The sequence below is a fragment of the Phascolarctos cinereus genome, unplaced genomic scaffold, assembly GCF_003287225.1.
Source record: "Phascolarctos cinereus isolate Bilbo 61053 unplaced genomic scaffold, phaCin_HiC Scaffold_1;HRSCAF=81, whole genome shotgun sequence".
NCBI classification, from domain to species: Eukaryota; Metazoa; Chordata; class Mammalia; order Diprotodontia; family Phascolarctidae; genus Phascolarctos; species Phascolarctos cinereus.
This window is the reverse complement of record NW_027555514.1, coordinates 67,873,013-67,894,179: the sequence shown is the minus strand read 5'-3', so window position 1 is coordinate 67,894,179 and position 21,167 is coordinate 67,873,013. Positions and strand designations below refer to the sequence as shown.

Genomic DNA, 21,167 nt, shown 5'->3' with positions numbered 1-21,167 from the left:
TCATGGAGTCTCAGTGTACTATACTTTATTTATATAACAAAAGAGCAGGGCAGGGTACAGGTAGAGGAAAGGGAAATGCAAATTAGGAATACTCTTAATTTGTTTGCATATTAAATTCTTCTAAATCAACAGTGTTTACATAACATTCCACATCAAAGTTCCATTAGTTGCTTACAGATTATTGTCTTTAATTGTTCTATGATTTACACATAAAGTAACCTACCTTAAGCATTTTATAAAGCTATATCTAGAAATGGCACCAAAGACAAAACACACACTTGTGCACATATGCACGTGCGTGCACACACACACACGCACACAAATTTGGATTCCTGTAACTTAGAATTATACACACATATTTTAAAGTAACGGATGAAAGTCCAGTTTTTAAATGATGGTAACTTAAGGAAGTCTTAAAAATATACCTGTTTACTCTAAGACAAAACTCATGGTTAGTACTCAGGAGCACACAGAAAAATTTTCATTTGTTTTGGTTGGAATTAAAAAATTTGGCTTTTTTGAAATGCACAGGTTCTTCCAGGATACCAACTTGAATATTTTTCTCCCCCTTTCCTAGTCTATCTATAAGAGTATCAACCCTGAGTTTGATGGGGAAACCAAAGTAAAGCACACTCCCAAAATGAGGCACAGCAATCCCTAGCAGCCATGGGTTTAGTCATCTGTTGGAATTAATTTCTTTTTGGGGAGAGAATATTTCAATCCAGTTGGCTTTGAGCTTGAAAACAGCTTTTAAAACTTACTCTGCTTTTGGTTTTTAAAACCACAAGTTTTACCCAAAGGGAAATGCATAGGAATCACCCCACAAAAGCAATTCCGCTGCCAATTTCTCCAGAGCATAAGCTTCCCCCTCCCTTCAGTACTATGGGGCCAGGATATATTTTTTCAAATGACTTCCTGGTGTATAAAAACACCAAAACACCTTCTTCATTCTAGCAATATTTTCATAATCCTTCGATTGATTTTCCAGGTGTTTCTCTGCACTAAATCTCTTAGGATACAGTTTGGAAAAATCAGTTCTTTAAAAAAATTCATTGTTTTACTTTCTAAATAAGATTCCTTACTCAAAAATCTTTTCCAAATTTAGTGACTTTTCCCACTGCATTCATTATTAAAGACAGGTTTTTTTCCTGGCGTATTGCTTTAAGATGTCAAGATGCTTTTAAAATCTGAACTTGGGATTTCCTTTTATACTAAGGGCTTGCAAGTGGTCTAGCAAAGATTATCATCTTTACACTGCCCAGCTGTTTCTCCATCATCCCAGACAAAACAGATTCTGGCTTTGGTAAAGGTAGCTTTGCATTCTCAGCTTCTTCTGGGGCAACAGTTCAAATATTTACATTATTGCCTCCCCAAATGGCTCAAAACCAGACAAATCTTCTTGAGGTGAAAAATAAAGGAGCTCCTCAGAATAAAAACAAAAATCTCCTAACCACCTGCCAAGTTTGGATTAATGTGGCTGGTTCCTTGGATTCTATAATGGCCTCAAGACGTATTATATTTGGATTCTCAGATGTCTGTTAAATATTAATCACGGTGAAGTGGCAATGCTAGAAAATTGGGTCAAGGCTGAATCCACTCTGCTTTTTGTGGATCCAATACAGATTCTAAAGCCCTGATGTCCAGTAAAACCCTCTAGGTATTACAAGACCCATAGCTACCAAGCCAACTATTAAAGAGTTACCTAAATTTTTTAATCTAAAAGAAAATCCTTCCCTCCAAATGATACCAGGTTACTCAGACAGAAGGAGTCAATAAGAATCTCTAAATATACGATTCATTATTGACTCAGATAAAGGACATCATTGGCTGGAGAATACAAAAGGTCACATTAATGCTCTTCATTATATTTTTTAATCAAATCAACAAGTAATTTATTAAGTACTACCACATGCCTTGTACTGTGCTAAACACTGGGGACACAAAAGAAAGGCAAAATGGTCCCTGCCTTCTAGGAGCTCACAGTCTAATAAGGGAAACAACATACATAAAAACTATGTACAAAAAAGATAAATACATGATAAATTTGAAGATAATCAACAGAGGGAAAAAACTTAAAGGAGCTTAGGAAGGGCTTCTTGTAAAAGATGTTAGTTGGGACTTGAAGGGAGCCAGGAAGTAGAGATGATGAGGGACAGCAGACCAGGGAAGGGGCTCAGACAGTGAAAATGGCACAAGTTACTTGACAAGAGCCTTGTGTGAGGAATAGCAAGGATGCTAGCCAATGACTAGATCAGAGAGTACATAGTGTGTGTGTGTGTGTGTGTGTTGGGAAGGGGGGTGGGAAATGGAATAAGGTAGATAAGGAGCTGGAAAGGTAGGAGGGGGCCAAGTTATAAAGGAATTTGAATGCCAAACAGAAGATTTTGTATTTCTTAACTAAGCAGGATATAGAATCTAAAAACTTAGATGGAATGACTCTTTGTTTAATTTTAAACAAAAATATACATGCAAATAACACTCTTGAATCACAGGGCAAAGTGTCACAGAATATTTTTAAACGATAGAGTAATGTGACTATTCTTATGGATCAGGAGATTACTTATAGTAGTGGGTTGGATAGATCAGAGCGGGCAGAGGCTAGAACTGCAACTATCCAAAAGAGACGCTATAAGGGCTTGAACTAGGATGGTGACAGTGGAAAGGGAAAGGTGAGACAGGAGAGGTTATGTATTGGGAGGCACAAGCATCATTTACTAAAGGAAGATGCAAGACTGGTCTTCTAGACTAAGCCCAAGACTTATACTAATGAACTACTCTCCTGGCAGTCATTCCACATAAAGCAATAGTGGTATGTGAGTGGAAGAGATAACAAAAGGAGAGAATGTAGAGAAGAGAGAAAGACTTTGCACAGACAACTGCAGCATGATGCAATAGAAAGAGTATAGGCACTGAAGTCACAGAATCCTAGGGTCAAAGTCCCCTTTGGATTCTTCTTACTGCATTTATGACTTTAGCAAGTTGCTTAATGTCACTCATGACATGTAAAGGGCAGGGGGAAAAAAGAAAAGCCAGAGAAAGAATAGTCCCACAGTTAAAATAAGGAAATAAGGAGATGGAAGTGCCATGGGAGCCAAGAGCAGAAAGTACCCAGAGGGAGGAAGTCATCAACAGCAAATGGTTACAGACAGGTCAAAGAAACTGAACACTGGGAAAAGACTTTTGGATTTGACAGTTGGAAGGTTTGCGATTGCCTCTCAGCGTGCATCTCAGTGTTGTGCAGAAGTCAATAATCACAGACTACTCAAGGACATTGGCAATTAAGAGGAACAACGAGGGAGGGGCAGGACAGTCGGAGGTGTAGCAGGACAGACGGAAGGGTTTTTGTTTGTATTCAGGGATACTGAGGCATATTTGTACTGGCTGGGAAGGAGGCAGTGGATAAAGAGGATAGGTTGAAGATGTCAGTGAAGGGATAATTGTTGGAGCAAGGTCTCTACAGTGTTAGAAGAGAATGAAGCACACAAATGAAAGGTCACCCGTGGCCAGGGGAAGATGGGGAGAAATATCACAGAAAAGCTTAAATCCCATTGGGCTGCCTTTCTAAACTTCTCACACCTTACCCCCTTACAGGTACTCTACAATCCATTGGCAGTGGCCTCCTGGCTGTTTCTCACAAAGACACTCCATCTCCTGACTGATCATTGTCAATGAACCAAACCTATGCCTGGAATGACCTTTTTCCTCCTGGCCTTCTTCAAATCTCAACTAAAATTCTACGTTCTATAAGAAGGATTTTCCACTCTCCCTTATTATGTACCATTAACTAGTGCTTCCTCTCCAAAACTATCTCTAATTCATTGTGTGTGTGCGCACGCGCGTGTGTGTGTGTGTGTGTGTGTGTGTGTGTGTGTGTGTGTGTGGGTGTGGGTGTGGGTGTGGGTGTGTCCAGCTCCATTGCTTAGTATAGTACCTGACACATAGTTGTTGATTTAAATGTATCAGACAGGCACATGTTGAGAATAAAGGGGTCAGAGCAGAAATCAAGGCTCGAAGACACAAACTATTAACATGCTAAAGTTTCCAAAACAATGACATATGGTATTAGTCATTATAAGCTGGTATATGGCTGTAGGGGTTAAATCTGGAACAGTAACACCACTGGAAACCATAAACAAACAAAAAAAATGGGCGAGGCTAAAGTATTTGTCCATCCCTGATGGAGTTAAGATCATAGCAATTTTCTTTGAAATCTAGCCCTACCTATAGAATTCTTCAGAGTGGCACCAAATAGGATTTTTGATGATTTCCACTGCCTTTCAATCACCTTACCCTCTGCCTTAAGTCTTCTTTTTATCTTAAGTCTTCATTTTAAGAATGAAGTTGATTTATTGATTTTTTTGATGATATATCCTTTGCTCTATCCCAATTCTTGTGAACCATATAAAGTCATACAATGTGCACATAAATGTGAAATAACTCTAATATAAAGAGTTAATTTATTAAACTAACAAAGTTTGTGATCCTGCCATGTTTTTTCTTCTCGGTGCTACATAACTGAGTGTTACTTTACAGCTTTCTGTTCTCGTGTCCACATAGCAGCTGTCTTTTTTTTTTTTTTTAACAAAGCCATATGCAGCAAGGATAGTGGTTAGCTTGCTTCATTCATAACTTGGCCTAGCTTCCTCCCTCCTCCACCCTCATAGGTGGACGCTTAAGAAGCATCATTTGGTATTGAGGACAAGGATAACGCACTTTACAGGATTGTACAGGGTCTTCTATGGGTTTCCTAGACTGAGAAGTATACAGAAAGAACAAAAGTCACAGCTTCACCTAGCTCCTGATAATCACAATAATGATCAGGGTTGCTCCTGAAGAAAAGAGGAAGAAGACACATTTCCCTCCTCTCTTTGCAAAGGTGGAGAGCTATGGGTACAAAACTATGGGTATATATTGTCCCATGGGGTAATGGGTTGGTTGGTTTTGTTGAATTACTTTTTCTCCTCTTTCTTTTTTCTTCTTTCTTACAACTTTCTACAACTGGACTTTGTTGGCTCTGTTAGAGAAGGCCGGTCATCACTAGGTCTTTGGGATATTACATGAGGTCTTCTGAATTATTAGAGGTTGCGGAGCACTTGGTTCTTGTAGTCACAACGTCACATTTCCAAAGCCAACAATTCTGTTTTTGATAATGTCTTTTAGGAAAAATAACAATAAGGTTATATTTCAGCAGGATTTGAGTGGGATGTAGTATCCATTTGGCAACAGGGAACAGGTTTTTTCCAACACTCATTTCCTATGGGCAGGAAATTATCCTCATTACAGCCTTAGGTTCATCCATCAAAAACCAGTTCTCTTGGCACAAGATCTCTTCTTGGGTCTTCTGAACCAACTGATTCTCTGGCCTGGAGGTCACTTATCTTTTAAACATCTGAAAGTGTGATTTGAGAAAGCATCATGGACCATTTAAAAAAATATATATATAATACCCTCTCTCTAGGTCTCAGGATTACCTTCTGTAAAAAGACAGAGATTTTAAAATTAGATCTCTAAGACCTAATTTCCTCTCACCACTCTCTACCTACACTACACCTTGGCCACCTTCAGCACCGAAAAACCCCTTGGTTCCTTTCTACCCTCCAACTTAGTCTTAAATAGGCCTGAGAGCCACCATCTTCTGATCCTATAATCTCCTCCTCTATCCAGATAAAGCCACTCTCCCTGTACATGTACATGGTCCTATGCCTATGCCTTCTCCCCAAGGAATAATTTCCTAGTTAAAAGGGTAGAACAGTGGAACACTTCAGTAAGCTATACACCTTTGGCATGTATGGCCTATACCTCTTGACCAAAGGAAGAACCTACATTAAAGGGTCTCCTGAGAGCTGCTAACAGTCAGTCAAGTGTCATTCATTAAGCACCTACTCTGGGTGGGAACTACTGATGGGTGGGATGCTAGATTGATGGCTCTCTGGCCATCCACATCCATGCTTCTTGATGAATGACTTGAATGATTTAGAAACGTACTCTATGAAGAAAGGGGGAAAAGAAACAGACAGCCGAGAATCTGTGATATCCCTGATTTAGGAACTCCATCCATCCCATCCATCCCATCCTACTTCATAGAACTTAGTAGCTACATCTTACAGTGCTGCTTGAGGCTCAGAGAGCTGAAGTGACTTGTTTGCCTCACTCCAAATACAGGGCTCAGGCCTCTCCCTAAACAAGAGTAGTAATCTCATGTTCACTATTTTTAAGCAAACTTACAAGATGATGTTTTCTGTATGATAATCCATCATATGTTCAAAATCCATTCCCACTGGGAGAGTTTCAATACTACCAAGCAGCCATGTCCCTTACTAGCAAGGCTACTACTTATGCAGGGGTGGGGAACCTGAGGCCTTGAGGCCACATGTGGGCTTCTAGATCCTTAAATGCAGTCTTTTGATTGAATTCAAATTATTCTGTAAAATTTGGCTACACTTAAGGATTTAGAAAATTACATGTGGCCTCAAGGCCAACAGGTTCCCCATCCCTGGTTATGCTATCTACTCTTTTTTTTTTCCCTCCACTTTTTTTTTGGTGAGGCAATAGAGGTAAAGTGACTTGCCCAGGGTCGCACAGCTATTAAGTGTCAAGTATCTAAGGCCAGATTTGAACTCAGGTCCTCCTATTCCAAGGCCAGAGCTCTATCTACTGTGTCACCTAGCTGTCCCCGATATCTACTCTTCTGATCCAGAGGGAGCTCTCCCTAAGTGAGCTGCTTCTAATCTTAGCACCACTTAGCTGGAAACCCCAAGTTCCTAGTAAAGTTATAGAATTATATGTTTCTGAATTATCTAATATGTGTAATCTAATAACCTGTTGTTCTGAAGGTAGTTTAAATTGACCATGAGTTTTTAATGCATTTTGACTGAATTCAGCCATTAACACTCTTCTGGTACAGATTCTATTTGTTCAGAAATGAGAAATGAATCAAAGAGAGAGTCAAAGAGATCTGATTAAGGTCAGTGATAAGAAGCTTCTCACTCTTAATCTTATTCTCAATACAAATGAGTGTTGTTTTTTTTTTAAACCAGTAGTAGCTAAGGTTCTCTTTCTTTTACTTCTTATATAAGTCAGGTTTTGGAGCTATGATTTAGCTATAAATTTCTTCAGTGAGATCTCTGTATAAATCTCTTATACCACAAACATACGTGAAATTAAATTATCACCTGGGTATATAATCACTTGTACTCAGCTGAAAGGATCCTTACCCCATCCCCCACCCCCATCTTTACCACAGAATGGACTGAATTCTCCAAATGTAGTATGGCTAAAAAAAAAAACAAACCCACAACTATTTCTTGGGCGAATGAACCATCCTTGAATGTAGAGACACCTCCCCCCCCAAATAGTTAAAGAGTTCTTCAAGCCAAACTTTAAGGGCTGCAATCTCAGTTACCACTCCCTGTTCTTGTCCACCTGAACAGAAACTGAAAATCCACCCTAAAAGCCCTCCTATTCATTTGAAGGACATGTCTACATGAGCAGGAAGTTTAGGAACGCCATGACACTATAGTACAAACCCTTTAAGCAGCTTATATAACCAGAAGGCAGGAGGAAGACGCATCCTGAAGAACCCAAGTGTGACACCTTAGCATGCTAGCTTAATTATTTCCCTGAACCAGGGTGGAAGATACACATTCTTCCCTACCAGAACATTAAGAACATGACAGATCAGCCAGTTGAGGCTGATCATGAATGCTTTAGGAAGTCTTCAAGCAAGGGTTAACGATCGTTTTTGAAATGTAAATTTTCCTTTTTCATTATTATGAACTTGACAAACAGCAGTAAGTATTAACATTTCCCTGCGCAAAGAAGAAAAGGTGGATTGCTTCTGAAACTGTAAATTTCCACTAGATAGAGCTTGAAGTTCATTGTTGTTGTTGTTGTTGCATGCTTTATATTTAACATGACAGTTACACTGTCCTGACTTGTCTATGTCCCGTTCTAATCTTCCTTGGGCTCTGTTCTGTGGAGTTTTTTTTAATGATTCATCAACAACCTTTTCTTCCTTTTTCAAATACTACAAAGGAAGTGTACAGAGAGCTGGTGTTAGGGACAGGAAGACCTCTGACATATACTGACTGGATGACTGGGCAAATAATTAGCCTTTCAGTACCACAGGAAATTCAGTACCACTATAGAAGACTAAAAGTTACTGAGGAGGTGCCAACCTGCACGGTTGGAAGCTTTCTCATCTAGAATCACCCTATGCCAATGAGATCACAGATCGATTCCCTATCCCTGTCAATCACCCCAACTCCACCAATCTCTCCTGTCCAAAAAAACCAAGTCCTTCCTTATAACAAATAGATGACCATTGGTAAGATACATTGTAGAAGAGATTCTGCTTCAGGGTGAGGTTGGAATGGATGATCTCTGAGGGACCTATCTTCAATATGGGTGACCCATTGGTGAAAGGATAGTTCTGAGCTACCGTTCATCCAGATGGTGATGAGGCTGGTTAGACAACTTTACCACACAAGGGTCACTGGTGAATATTTAGCCGAGAGATGGAAAGCAGAGGGACATAACTGTTTTTAAAGTCTTTAAAGAGGAATTAGGCTTGTTGACTTTAGCTTGGTCCCAAAGGGCAGGACCAGGAAAACCATGTAGAATTTGCAAAGAGTTAGATTTAGACTGGCTGTAAGGAAACACTTCCCAGCATTAAAGTTGGGAGAGATTCAGTTTTTCCTCACTGAAGATTTCAAGCAGAGTCTGAGTAGCTATTTGTCAACATAATTTAAGGTATTCTAGGTCAAATGACAAGTTGAACTAGGAAAGCTCTGAAGTCCCTTATGTGATTCTCTAATTCCCAGTGGTCGCAAATCGTATCATAGTGTTAACTTAAACACAGAGAGCTAGTATCTAGCCAGAATCCCAATAAACAAAAAGCTCAGAGAACCACGTTTCTACTCATACCATGATAAACAATGCTTACATCAATGGTACTAAGGCATAAAATGTTGGAGCTTCTATATCACAGTCACTAAAAATTAAATAACGCTTAGTGGTAGAACCATATTTTTTAAAATTCTAATTCTTTGAAAATCAATACTGTGTATTTTGACAACTAAGATTGTACTCAGTTAACCAGAATGGACAATTAGTCAAACATACTGTTTTCTCCAAATCCTGTGACAAATTACAAAATTAGAAAAATGTAAAACTAACAAACCAAAATATCATAATTTTATACCATTGTTTTCTTTGTTTTAAGTCTTACTTTCTATTCAACAGTTACAAAATATTTCAATCAATATTTCATAGATAAAAGTAGGCACCTATACTAAGGCAAAGCAAAGAAGTAAACCTAAGCACCTTTACCTACCTTCAGTTGTACAGAACATGGCATTATGTTAAGACCTGGCTTATAATCAGAAAGTGAAAATGGATGCTTCTCACAACAGTACGAAGCTACTTTGGAAAAATACTTTGGGATGTGGAGAAGAGATGAAAAATGTATGTCCCTCCCTTCCTTGCAAAGATGGGGAATTGTGAATATGGCACACCGCATATATATGAGGATCAGTTCAAGAATTTAAGGTTAGTTCAGTTAAATTGCCTCTCACCTGTGCCTACTTTCTTTTTTACTCTTTGTTACAAGGTTGGCTTGCTGGATAGGGTAGGAGAAAGGGTTATATTAAAAAACCAACCCTGGACAAGTTACTTCACTCTGTTTGCCAGTTCTGACATCTGTAAAATGAATTGGAGAAGAAAATGGCAAACCACTCTCGTATCTTTGCCAAGAAATGTGATCACAAAGAGTCAAACACAACTGAAATGACTGAACAATAACAACAACACACACACAGGGAAAGAGAGAGAGAGAGAGAGAGAAAAAAAAAACTCTATCCCATCACAAAGTTCTATTACCAATTTTCTACATCCCTTCTTCTCTATTCCACCACCACTACTACAGTCCAGGTCCTTGTTATCTTTCACCTTCATTATTACAATGTCTCCCAACTAGTCTCTGTCTCTAATCATTCTCCCTATACTCTATCCAGCTGGCCAGGCTTACTGTCTTAAAAATATTACTTTCATCATGTCCTTTCATCATGCCCTTCCTTCCTCTCCCCATTCCCCTGCTTAAAAACATTTAGTGACTCCTAACTGCCTACAGGCTGAAATCCAAATTCCTTAGCAGAGCATTGCTTGCACTCCAAAATCTAGCCCCAACTGACCTTTCCAGTCTTCTCTTTTACTAGCCCACTACAAAAACCATTCACTCCAGCCTAACTAGTCTACTCACTGTCCCCGAAATGCGCATGACATTTTTTCACCTACGCACCCTATTATGAATCTTTCCAGCCCCATCTATAATGAGGTCCTCTACCCTCTACAATTCTCACTTATCTTTAAAGAACTACTTTAAACCTCACATCTCTCACAAGGCCTTTGTGACCAAGGGCCTCAAAATGATCTCTCCTCTCACTGAACCCCTATGGCATTTACTCTATGAACTATTTACTAAGCATTTGTTCCTCACCTAGTATGGAGAATCACATTTCCAGAAGCAGGTGATGTGCCCCATTTCCCCAGTGAAGTTATTGGTTCTTTGATATATTCTCTGCATTTCTCCAATTTGTATGGCTAGCCAAAGAGAAGGTGCTAAATAAGTATATTTTAATTAAGATAAATCAACCAGTGCCTATACTGCCTAGGAAGTCTTTGAACAGTTGTTTTGTTTAGAAGAGAAACGTTTATCATCAAACTCAGTTTTTACTCTTTCCTTCCAGAAGAGTCGTCTAAATAGACAGCCCTTTTTCGTCATCAGCTAGCTGACAGGCAAGCCCCGAATGCCACTATAGGGCTCTCCTATTCCTATCAAACTGGCATTAGCACTAGAAAGCACTTTTCTCTGCTTTTGTGAGGACAAACCAAAATTATAAGCTTCTACCCTCAGACTTACTGGTCTGTACAATTAGAGGATCAGAATTAGATATGACCCTTTCCCCAGCCTCAGTTCTTCCCTGAGCCAGACTCCCAATTTGCTTCAAATTAAATTATGCACATTTGCAATAAAAACTCATTTTCCCTGGGCTCCCTTGCTTTCATCAAAATCTTATTTAGAAGGAGGCAGGGTTTCTTAGATAATCGTGATAGGCCAAAAAGCCTTCCAATCCCTTAACAGGAAGAGAAATTCAGTCTCTTAGTGGTTTATAAAACCCTTCCTCTTAGATCTGACCAAAAAGATATTTCTTTTTTTTTTCTTTTGTGGCAGCCCTGCCAACCTCTTTTTTTCCTCTGTTTCAGAAACCCAAGAGAGGAAGTTTCATGCAGGGGTCATATCAACAGAGCAAGTGAACAAGGATGCCAGGCTTCTGGGCCCACACCAGCGCTTTCGTTCCTTTCCCCCCCCCCCAAATGGAGAGTCCATTTAAGGATGAGATTATAACATAATTTAACTCTCCCCAACATTTCAGAGAAGATAACAGCCTGAGTTTTGTTTTTAACACAAGAGATGAGAGGCAATGCTCTTTAATTAACATCACCAATAGGTATTAGGCACCTCTATAGGCAAGTACCACCTGTAGGGGATGTTGTGGCAAAGATGGTTCTGGGTGAGAGAGAAAATAAATGCTTATTAATTGAAAAAATGAATTTTAAAAAAAGATTTGTTGGGAGAGGGAGTGGGAATAGGTAGGCTGCAAAAGTGGGCAGCTAGGTGGTGCGGCGGATAGACCACCAGCCCTGAAGTCAGGAGGATCTGAGTTCAAATCCAGCCTCAGACCAAACACTTGACGCTTACTGGCTGTGTGATCCTGGGCAAGTCACTTAACCCCAATTGCCTAAAACAAACAAACAAACAAACAAAAGTGACATGTAGGAGGGCTGACAGCTGGGAAAAATCATTCCAGTCTAGACACTGGTCTTCATTTGTACGGATTCAGAAATTCAATCTTATACATTCACCCAGGAAGGATCCAGCCCTCGGAACTGATTTACACCAATCAAACTCACAAGTTACTGGTTTCTAAACTACAATGCCTAATAACTTTACAATGAGGGAACATACCTTTATTAATACCTAGAGAACTTCTGTGTCCATTATCCATGGCACCCCTTCCCTGGCATCAAGGCACCTGGGAAGGCAATAGTAGTAGTAACAGCAGCAGCAGCAAAACATTTATCCAGCTCTTTGAGATTTTCAAAATGTTTCACACAGAACTAGTCCAGCATTCTGGAAAACAATTTGGAACTATGCCCAAAGGGCTACAAAAATGTGCATACCCTTTGATCCAGCAATAGCACTTCTAGGGCTATATCCGAAAGAGATCAAACAAATGGGAAAAGGACCCACATGTACAAAAATATTCATAGCAGCTCTTTTTGTGGTGGCCAAGAATTGAAAATTGAGGGGATGCCCACTAATTGAGGAATGGCTGAACAAGCTGTGGCATATGACTGTGATGGAATACTATTGTACTAAAAGAAATCACACGTAGGATGATTTCAGAAAATCCTGGGAAGACGTATATGAACCGATACAAAGTAAAGTGAGTAGAACCAGGAAATCATTGAAGGACTTGGCTACTTTGATCAAGACCATGAGCCAAGACAATTCCAAAGGAGCCATGATGAAAAATGCTATCCACCTCCAGAGAGAAAACCGATGAGTGAAGACTGATGTGTGCTTTTTTTCATTTTCTTTATATTTCTTGCTTTTTATTTTTATTTTCTGGCAACATAGTTAATATAGATATATATTTTGAATAAATTCATACATATAATTGATATGTTGTTTGCCTTATCATTGGGTGGGGAAAGGAAGGGAAAGAAAGAATTTGGAATTCAATTTTTTTTAAAAAAATGAATGTCAAAGTGGTTTACATATGTCATACCTATATTGCTATTTGATTTGATCCTCAAAAGAACCCTCCAAAGTTGGTGTTATTATTATCCCCATTTTGTTCATGTAAAAACAGAGGATGGAAGAGGTTTAGAGAACTGCCATGGGTCACACAGCTAATAAATAAGCTGGAAGGGATCTTAGAGATCATTTAGTCCAATCTCATTTCCCAGGGAAGGAAAATGAGACTTGGATAAATTAAGAGACTGTGACCTGAGGCCACATATCATCAACATCACAGCCAGCATTTACATAGCACTTTTAAGTTTTATAAAGTGTTTTACAAATATAATCTCATTTTATCCTCATAACAATTCTGGGAGTTAGGAACTATTATTAGTCCCATTTATGGATGAAGAAACTGGGACAATGGTTAAGTGACTTGCCCAGGGTCACACAGCCAGAATTGGTCAGAAGTGTCTCTTGAATACAATTCTCCTGACTTCTAGGCCTGTTCTCTATCCAAGGAACCACACTGCCTCTCTTATGAGATAGCAATGATATTTTTAAACAGTACCTTAATTTACAAGTGGAGAAAGTGTGTATGTGTGTGTGCATGCATGTGTGTATGTTTATCCTTTTGTATGATACTAGACTAATCTTAACTTAGTAACATTATTTTATAATTGTAAGTCCATATCTCAGTAGTGGAGTTGGTCAGATGAGACAAAGCTGGATTAGCACCTGAAGAGTAGGAGAGCAATGAATATGATCCCCCTATGAAACCTGAGGATTGGGCATGGATTTTGTAAGTTATCCAAGTGGGAGATGAAGAAATAAATAAATGGAACTGAACCTCAGGCTGGGAATCTTTGAGGAATTAAAGAGTTTGGGGAGAGAAAAAAACGAAGGGAAGATAGAATAACAAATTAAGAATCAGGTGGTCACTCATCATTTAGGGAATGGCCAAACAACGGTCTATGAATGTAATAAAATACTATTGTGCCATAGAAAATGATAAAGGATGCAGTTTCAGAGAAACCTGGAAGACTTGTATCAACTGATGAAGAGTGAAGTGAGCAAAAACAGAACAGTTTATACAATAATAACAATATTGTAAAAACAAACAATTTTGTAAGACTTAAGAACTCTGTTCAACACAATGATCAAACAGGATTTCAAAGGACCATAAGGAAACTACCCACCTCCTGACAGAAGGCAGAATAAAACATATTTTGGGAAAATGGCCAACTAGGAGATTTGGTTTACTTGACTATGCATATGGGAGTCAGCTAGGTGGCTCAGTGGAAAGAATATAATAGAACATACATAACGTTAATATGTGGTTTTCTAAGTCAATATGAGGGCAGCTAAGTAGTACAGTGGATAGAACACTGAGCCTGGAGTCAGGAGGACTCATCTTACTGAGTTAAAATCTAGCTCTAGACACTTACTAGTGGTGTGGCCCTGGACAAGTCACTTAACCTCAGTGTGCCTTAATTCTTTTATCTATAAAGTAGGTTTAATAATAGCATCCACCTTCAAGGGCTGCCATAAGGATAAAATGAGACAATATTTATAAGTTGCTTTGTAAATCTTAAATTATTATATAAATACTAGTTATTGCTATTATTCTTTTTTTTTATCTTTTTGATTTTCTTTTAATGAGGGGTGTAGGGAGAAGGGAAACAAAAGATTGTTAATTGAAAAAAATTTTAAATAAAAAATAATAAAAGAATCAAGTGGCTACTTAAGAATGAAATTTCCATATAGAATAAGATATTGTTGCTAGAGGCCAGGAAGAAAAGAACTAGTTCATAAGAACTATGGAACTTAGGGAGAAGTCGATTAGTTGACTTGGAGTTAAAACTATCTGGAACTGTAAAACGAAGACATGTTGTCTTTTACCCTACAAATCATCACAAAATAATAGCAAATAGATTTTGCTATTGAGAGAAGTTTATTAACCCAAACAGAGGTAGATATCTAGAAGGACTGAACTAGGTTAAAGATCAAAGATTTAAGATAAAAGGACACTCCTTACTCCCATAGATGGTAGTGATGGGATTGGGTCAATCAATCCGACCAATCAAATTGGGCCCTCAGATAGGGAGAACTTCCTGTTGACAGATACCCAGGGAAATGTTTGCTACACACCAATATTTCAATTTTTTTTCTTATTGATTTGGCCTCTTTGTTTTCAACAAAACTCCTCTTTTTGTTTTCTTAACTCACATTTCAGATAATAAAGCAATTATAAATTAGGAAATATATGTTATTTTGTTAAAATAAACATATTTGGTGATAAAGAATTAATTATATGTTGAAAATAAAACCTTTACTGTTTCATCCAGGTTTTTGATCTTCCCAGTAAGCATATTAAAAAGTCTACGGTAAATTAGTTCTAGTGGAAAAAAATAACCAAATTGTCATTGACTTTTCTGACATTGCTACAAATTTGAACTTTGAGAAATCAGTGGTTTCACTGGTATGCCTCCCTCTAGATTTTGTGAATGGCCTTGTTTAAAAAAAGGAATTTCCTGGTGGCCAGTATCCTAAAGATGAAGCCTAGTGCATTGAGCTAAGCCTGACCTTGAAGTCATGGTGTCATTCTTCATTGATTCAAATGCTTGGTAAAACCTACCAGAATATGTGTTTTGCTGTCACTGCCTTCTAGAACCCAAGATCACCTCCACACCACAATGGAGTTTCAGAACAGGGTTTTAATCAAGAAACTGCAAAACTTATCTGGAAAAATAAATGAAGCTGTTTAAAATAGGTGTGAAATGGTCACTTCCAAAAATGAAAATTCCTTTAGTTTTAAAAGATATACCTCAAGATTATATGTAAATTCCTTGTAGCACAGTCCAGCTTTATACTTTCTTGTACATCTTATATCCCACATTCCCCAGAGCATATAGTTAGTAGGCATGAAAACACTTGTTAAATAAACATAAAAGGACAAGAAAACAATTTTTGAAAATTTTTAAGTTAATGAGTTCTTCATAGTTGATGTTAATCAATTAACCTAAATCTACTCTATCTGGGCATCCCTTCACATATTTAATGTAAGTTACTGAAAAGGTAGGATATCTCCAGATTTAGAAATGTGTGTATTTTCCTCTTTGGCTACTTTTTCTTATTCAACAAGTTATCAAAATTATGCTAGTATGATAATAAGAAATAAATTTAAATACCTATTCATCTACTTGTGCATAGAAAATAATGACTCATGCAGACAATACTCCAATGGACCTGTGATCTAACCCTACATCAGACTGGTCTCTCTAGTTATGTTTCACTTTAACCTTCAGCCATTTTGTGTCAACTCTCCCCCAACTTTAGCGTTCTGGAACCACAACCAAATTAATACTGTCACAGCTACTGCAAAGTATGAGTCAATCTACTCACCATCCTAATGACTTTCCAAAACAAAATACCTGTCCCAAATCATCACTCTTCTATGTATTCTCTTCCTTTATTAGAACACAGAGTTCCTAGAGGGCTGTGATTGTCTTCACCATTCTATCTATATCCCCAGTGATTGGCATACAATAAGCCTTTAATAAATGTTTTTTTCAATCATTCATCTCATCAATGTTAGTATTTCCCTCCCAAGGTCCAAATCACAACCCTGAGCCTTCATATTCTGTGAAAACTCCAGTAGGGAGTTTTCCACACAATGTACTAGGCTAGGTGCTGGCCTAGATCTCTTGATACTATGGAACTCCCAGGTTATATATCTATAATCACTGGTTGTTTATATATGACTAGCCCAGGCCCTTACACTTTTCTGGTCATGCATATCTTTGATATCTTTTAAACCAAGTGTTCCTCAGAATTCATGATTCATAATTCCTTGCAGCCTATTTCAGTCTATCATGCATATCTCCATTGATATCTTAGTGACCTACAGATTTGATTCCTCAAACCATGTGGCATTCCATGACTTACAGTCATAACACATCACCAGAAGAATAATAATGTTAAAAAGATGGGATTTTGTTTCAAGAACAGCAGGAATCAGGCAAAGTGTTACTCAGTTTCCCAAAAGAGATTTCATCTGTTCTCTTCCTCTCATTTAGTTCTGAGCCTGGTTCATTGTCTGACAATAGTTACAGGTATTTCAATAATACCTCTCAATTTTGTGATTAATTGCTTTCCCCCAAGGAGTTTGATGAGAGTACTATGGCTTTATGGAAAAAAAAACCTGTTCACCCAAATCACTCAATTGATAGGGAGTTCAGAAACAGAGGGGTGCTCAGTGAGCTCAACCAAGTCGTCTAAGATCATATAGTTATTAAGGTAGAGCCCTGGTCTCCTGACTCCTGGAATGACGCATCTTTTCACATAGCTAAGAAAAACATTAAACTTACATTTGGTCAATTAGGTATCATATTATTTGCACATCATGAGCAACTGCTTTTTAGGAGTTACATACAAGGGAAAGGTTGGCAAGACCAGGCATAGGAACATCCTGCCCAGAGAGGATCACGTTCTCTGCTTCCTTTATGCTTAAATAACACCACCTAAAACAAATACTGAATCACTGGCCAAGCTGCCAAGCTCCCATTTTATATAAAAACAAGGGAGAAAATATAAACACTGTTTTTGAAAAGGCAGACCACGATATCTGGCCTGCCTACAATGTGACTCGCCACCTGGAAAGGGCTATAACGTCTGGGCACCATTAGATTAGACAATTAAGTTTCTAACTATCAAAAGAGCACAAGCTCTGGTGTCAGAAGTCCTGGGTTCCAATCTTTTCAAATCAAAACTCTAATGCTTCTACCCTGAGTGATGGGGAGGCAAACACATCACCTTCCAGGGTGGCCTCAGTCATTGTAAGAAGGGGTTGGAGAGATGGCCTCTTAAATTCCTTCCAAGTTTAATTTATGATCTTAGGATGATGGTTCTATATCATCTGTACAAAACCTACATATGGCAATGAATGGTTGAGAAGATTTACTATTTGGCATTCTCAATGCGCCATATTTAGTGACCATCCGTGACTTTGGATAGCTTGTGCATGGACTCTCCCCAGCCATCATGAATGAATGAATGAAAAGGCATTTATTAAGTGCTTTCTATATGCAAAACCATGTTCTGAGAATACAAACAGAAAAGTAAGACAGTCTTGATCTCAAGGAGCTCACATCTAATGGGACAGATGAGACAGAGAGAAGCTTTAAGCTGCAAGTCAGATAGAAAGGTCACATGGTCTTTAGGGTACAGGGGTAAAATGGTTGGTAATGGTAATGCCTCTTCGTCATCTCCACCAATAAAATTACATCAGTTCCTGGTGCGGAACCATTTGAAAGGGCTAAGGGTGGTAAGAACTTTCTTTTCTGGGTTCTCCTTAATCTCCTCTGTAATTACTTCCCGGGATCATGGCTGGCAGGGCTGAGCTGACAGCAGAACCAGTGGGCTGCAGGCACTGCCACTCACAAGGCTCCTCGGCTTACCACTGTGTGGCTATTGGTCAGCAGTTGCTGCTGGGGAAGGAAGTCCTCTTCCCCAAATGGATTTCTCCCCTCCATAATGGCTGTGGGGACTGGGTTCAAGGGGGGATAGTGATCTGTTGGGCACTAGTATTCAAACACTCTTGGGTTCAGAGTCCTAAATTATCTCCATGGGTCAGAGGGGATGTGGTGGTCACAGTGGATTGACTTGCCTGACACATGCCACTTTCTATCTGTTTCCCAAAGAAGATTTCATCTGTTCTCTTCCTCCTATTCAGTTCTGGGCCTGGTTCATTGTCTGACAATAGTTACAGGTATTTCAATAACACCTCTCAATTTTGTGATTAGTTGCTTTCCCCCAAGGAGTCTGATGAGAGTACTATGGGTTTATGGCAAAAATCTGTTTACCCAAATCACTAGATTGAGAGGGAGTTGAGAGACATAGGGATGCTCCTGGTTTAGCTGGGCTGGTTTGCCTGCCCTAGGCCTGGCAGTTGGTCGGCAATTGGTAGGGATCACTGGCACCTTATTTACAAGAATAGCTTCCCTGAATGATGGCTGTAGGGCCTGGGTTAGAAGCAGGACGGGTGAGTTGGGGGGTAACACTATTATTCCCAGATCTCAGATGCCATCTATTACAAAACTCATTTTATAGATGAGAAGCTGGGGCCCAAGAAAGTTAACTGGGCTGCCCGAGACCTTAGAACCAATAGCAGCAGACCAGCCGCACCTGAACGCAGGCTTCCTGACCACCAATCCAGCATTTTTTCCACTGTACCACCAAGTCATCTTAGCAATATTTCAATTGGCTATATTTCCTTGAGATCAAAATGAACAGTCTAATAAAATATTAAAAGGTCTGAGACTTACTTGGGACTAACTTCCCCATCCTCTGCCAAATTCTGTTCTAATATCACAGTAACTAATGTTTTCTAGATGAAATATCTCATAGCTTCTTCCCCTTCCAGAAGTACAGGAAAATAGGCCTAAGATTTCTAGTTTTTATACTAAAAATGACAGATTCTCAGTACTAGGAACTATATTTTCCTATTTACCTTCTAATAAGCAATAGCATAGGGAGTTTAAATGCCAAACAATGAATAGGAGAGAGCTCTATAGAAAAACAAATTTGTAAATACCTAATTTGGGACTTTCCTGTTTATGAGACTCAAATTAAAAACATACTGAATCACCAATTATTTACTACTTCTTTTAGTTTCTAAGGATAAATCTAAGACTATTGATCTAAACAGTGTCTACAGTGTTTCCTTATCTCTTAAATGAGTGTAAGTTTATGAGCCAGAACTGCCAGAATGACTGTTTCTTTTCCTTTCAGATTCCCAGACTCAGGATGACCCCATGTAACCCTTTGCTACAAGGGCAAAGGCAAGGCTTACACATCTGACATTGTTTGCCTGACCACTCTCATCCAGTAGCAGACACCAAGGCTTAACTGCCGTCTGCAGCAGGATGTGGAGTTTGAGCTGTGCTCCTTTCCCACCCCAGCCTGGTCTTCCACATCACCTCCCTCTTCTTGAGATAAAGCAAACAAAAAGTACCAAGGGTGGGGGGGGTTTGGCACATGGACCAATGAGCAGACTGGAAATTCAAGAGCCATGCTGTATGCTCATTTGGGCAAGTTATTATTACCTCAGTTAATGGTCTCTGTTTTCTCCATCTACAAAAGAACTAGCCAAGGAGACTGGGTCAAACCACAGGAGGTCAGTGGTGAATTAGGCTCTTTGCTCTCAAAGAGGTGAAGTAAACACAATGTTACAGTTACTAACCATGCCTTAAAAAAAGGAATTTCTTATACAGAGCACACATGAGGCTCTTCACTGTCCTAGTAAGTCTCTTCCTAGTCATATGGCAAATTAAGTCAAACTCTTCATTCCTTACTAGAAAGGCAAATTAGATGTTCCTTTAACCAGTACTTTCTCCCTTTGCATCAACTCCCCCAAGCCACTGGCAGAAATCCTTTATTTCACTGTCTTCTTTCTCCTATTTGGTTGCTGGGGAACTACATTTAAACTTAGTTTATCTCTAATTCATCCATCTAAAATTCCTGACCCAGTGTAATGGTTTCTGATTCAGTAAAAACTAGAAGAAAAAGCTAATAACCCACTATGAAGGCGGCAGGGGGTGGGATGGGAAAGGAAGGAAGACCTTAAAACCTGGCTGCTGAAAAGAGTTCAAACACAATGGAGTAGATTTGAAGAAGACATACATGATTTTAAACCCTAGTTCTAACATAGGGCTAGAGGACCATAGGAACTCACATCAACTAACATTCCTTCATTTTACAGGTAACCAGAACCATACAAGCAGGAAGCATCACAGCCAAGATTTGAACTCATTTCCTCTGATGTGCTTCCCACTGCTGGGGGTGACTTTTGGACAAATGATTTAATTTCTAAGTCTCCGTTTCCTTATTTTCAAAATGAGAAGTTTGAAGCACATGATCTTCAAGGTTCCTTTCCAAATGGAAATCTTCTGATCCAAAAGATTCCCATCTGCACTGCATCAGCTGTAAAAAAGCAGGCCATTCACCCACTCAGATCTGCCCCTCTGGCCAAGGTGAATAATAATGGGTGAAAGGGCAGTAGAAGAGCTATCGGCAGGGCAGCAGGCTTTGCACATAGAAAGTACTTCCTCAATGCTTTTTCATTCACATTCTGCATTGCAATCATAGGGTCATAGCAGTGGAAGGAACCTCAAAGACCATCTTCTAGCCCAACCCCCTTATTTTTACAGATGAAGAAAGAAAGGTCCAGGGAGGATAGTGACTTGTCTAAGGTCACAAGTAATAAGCACATCAGAAATGGGATTTCAACTCAGGACTTCTGGCTCTACTGTTCCATAGTAAGTGAAATTTTACAAAGGTTTCTATCTAATCATTAAAGTTT

At 39.0% G+C, this 21,167-nt stretch overlaps 1 long non-coding RNA gene across 2 annotated transcripts in view; it reads right to left on the bottom strand.

Annotated features, from left to right (window-relative positions):
• The window catches only part of LOC110211265 (uncharacterized), a 55,992-nt gene continuing 34,825 nt past the window's right edge, over positions 1 to 21,167 (bottom strand). The window contains exon 3 of one of the 2 annotated variants that reach the window (XR_002325339.2): positions 1 to 5,389. This is a non-coding gene — a long non-coding RNA (uncharacterized LOC110211265). Of the gene's footprint in view, positions 5,390 to 12,012; positions 12,093 to 21,167 lie in introns of those variants that run through there. The other variant, XR_013485797.1, reaches the window with a different exon arrangement.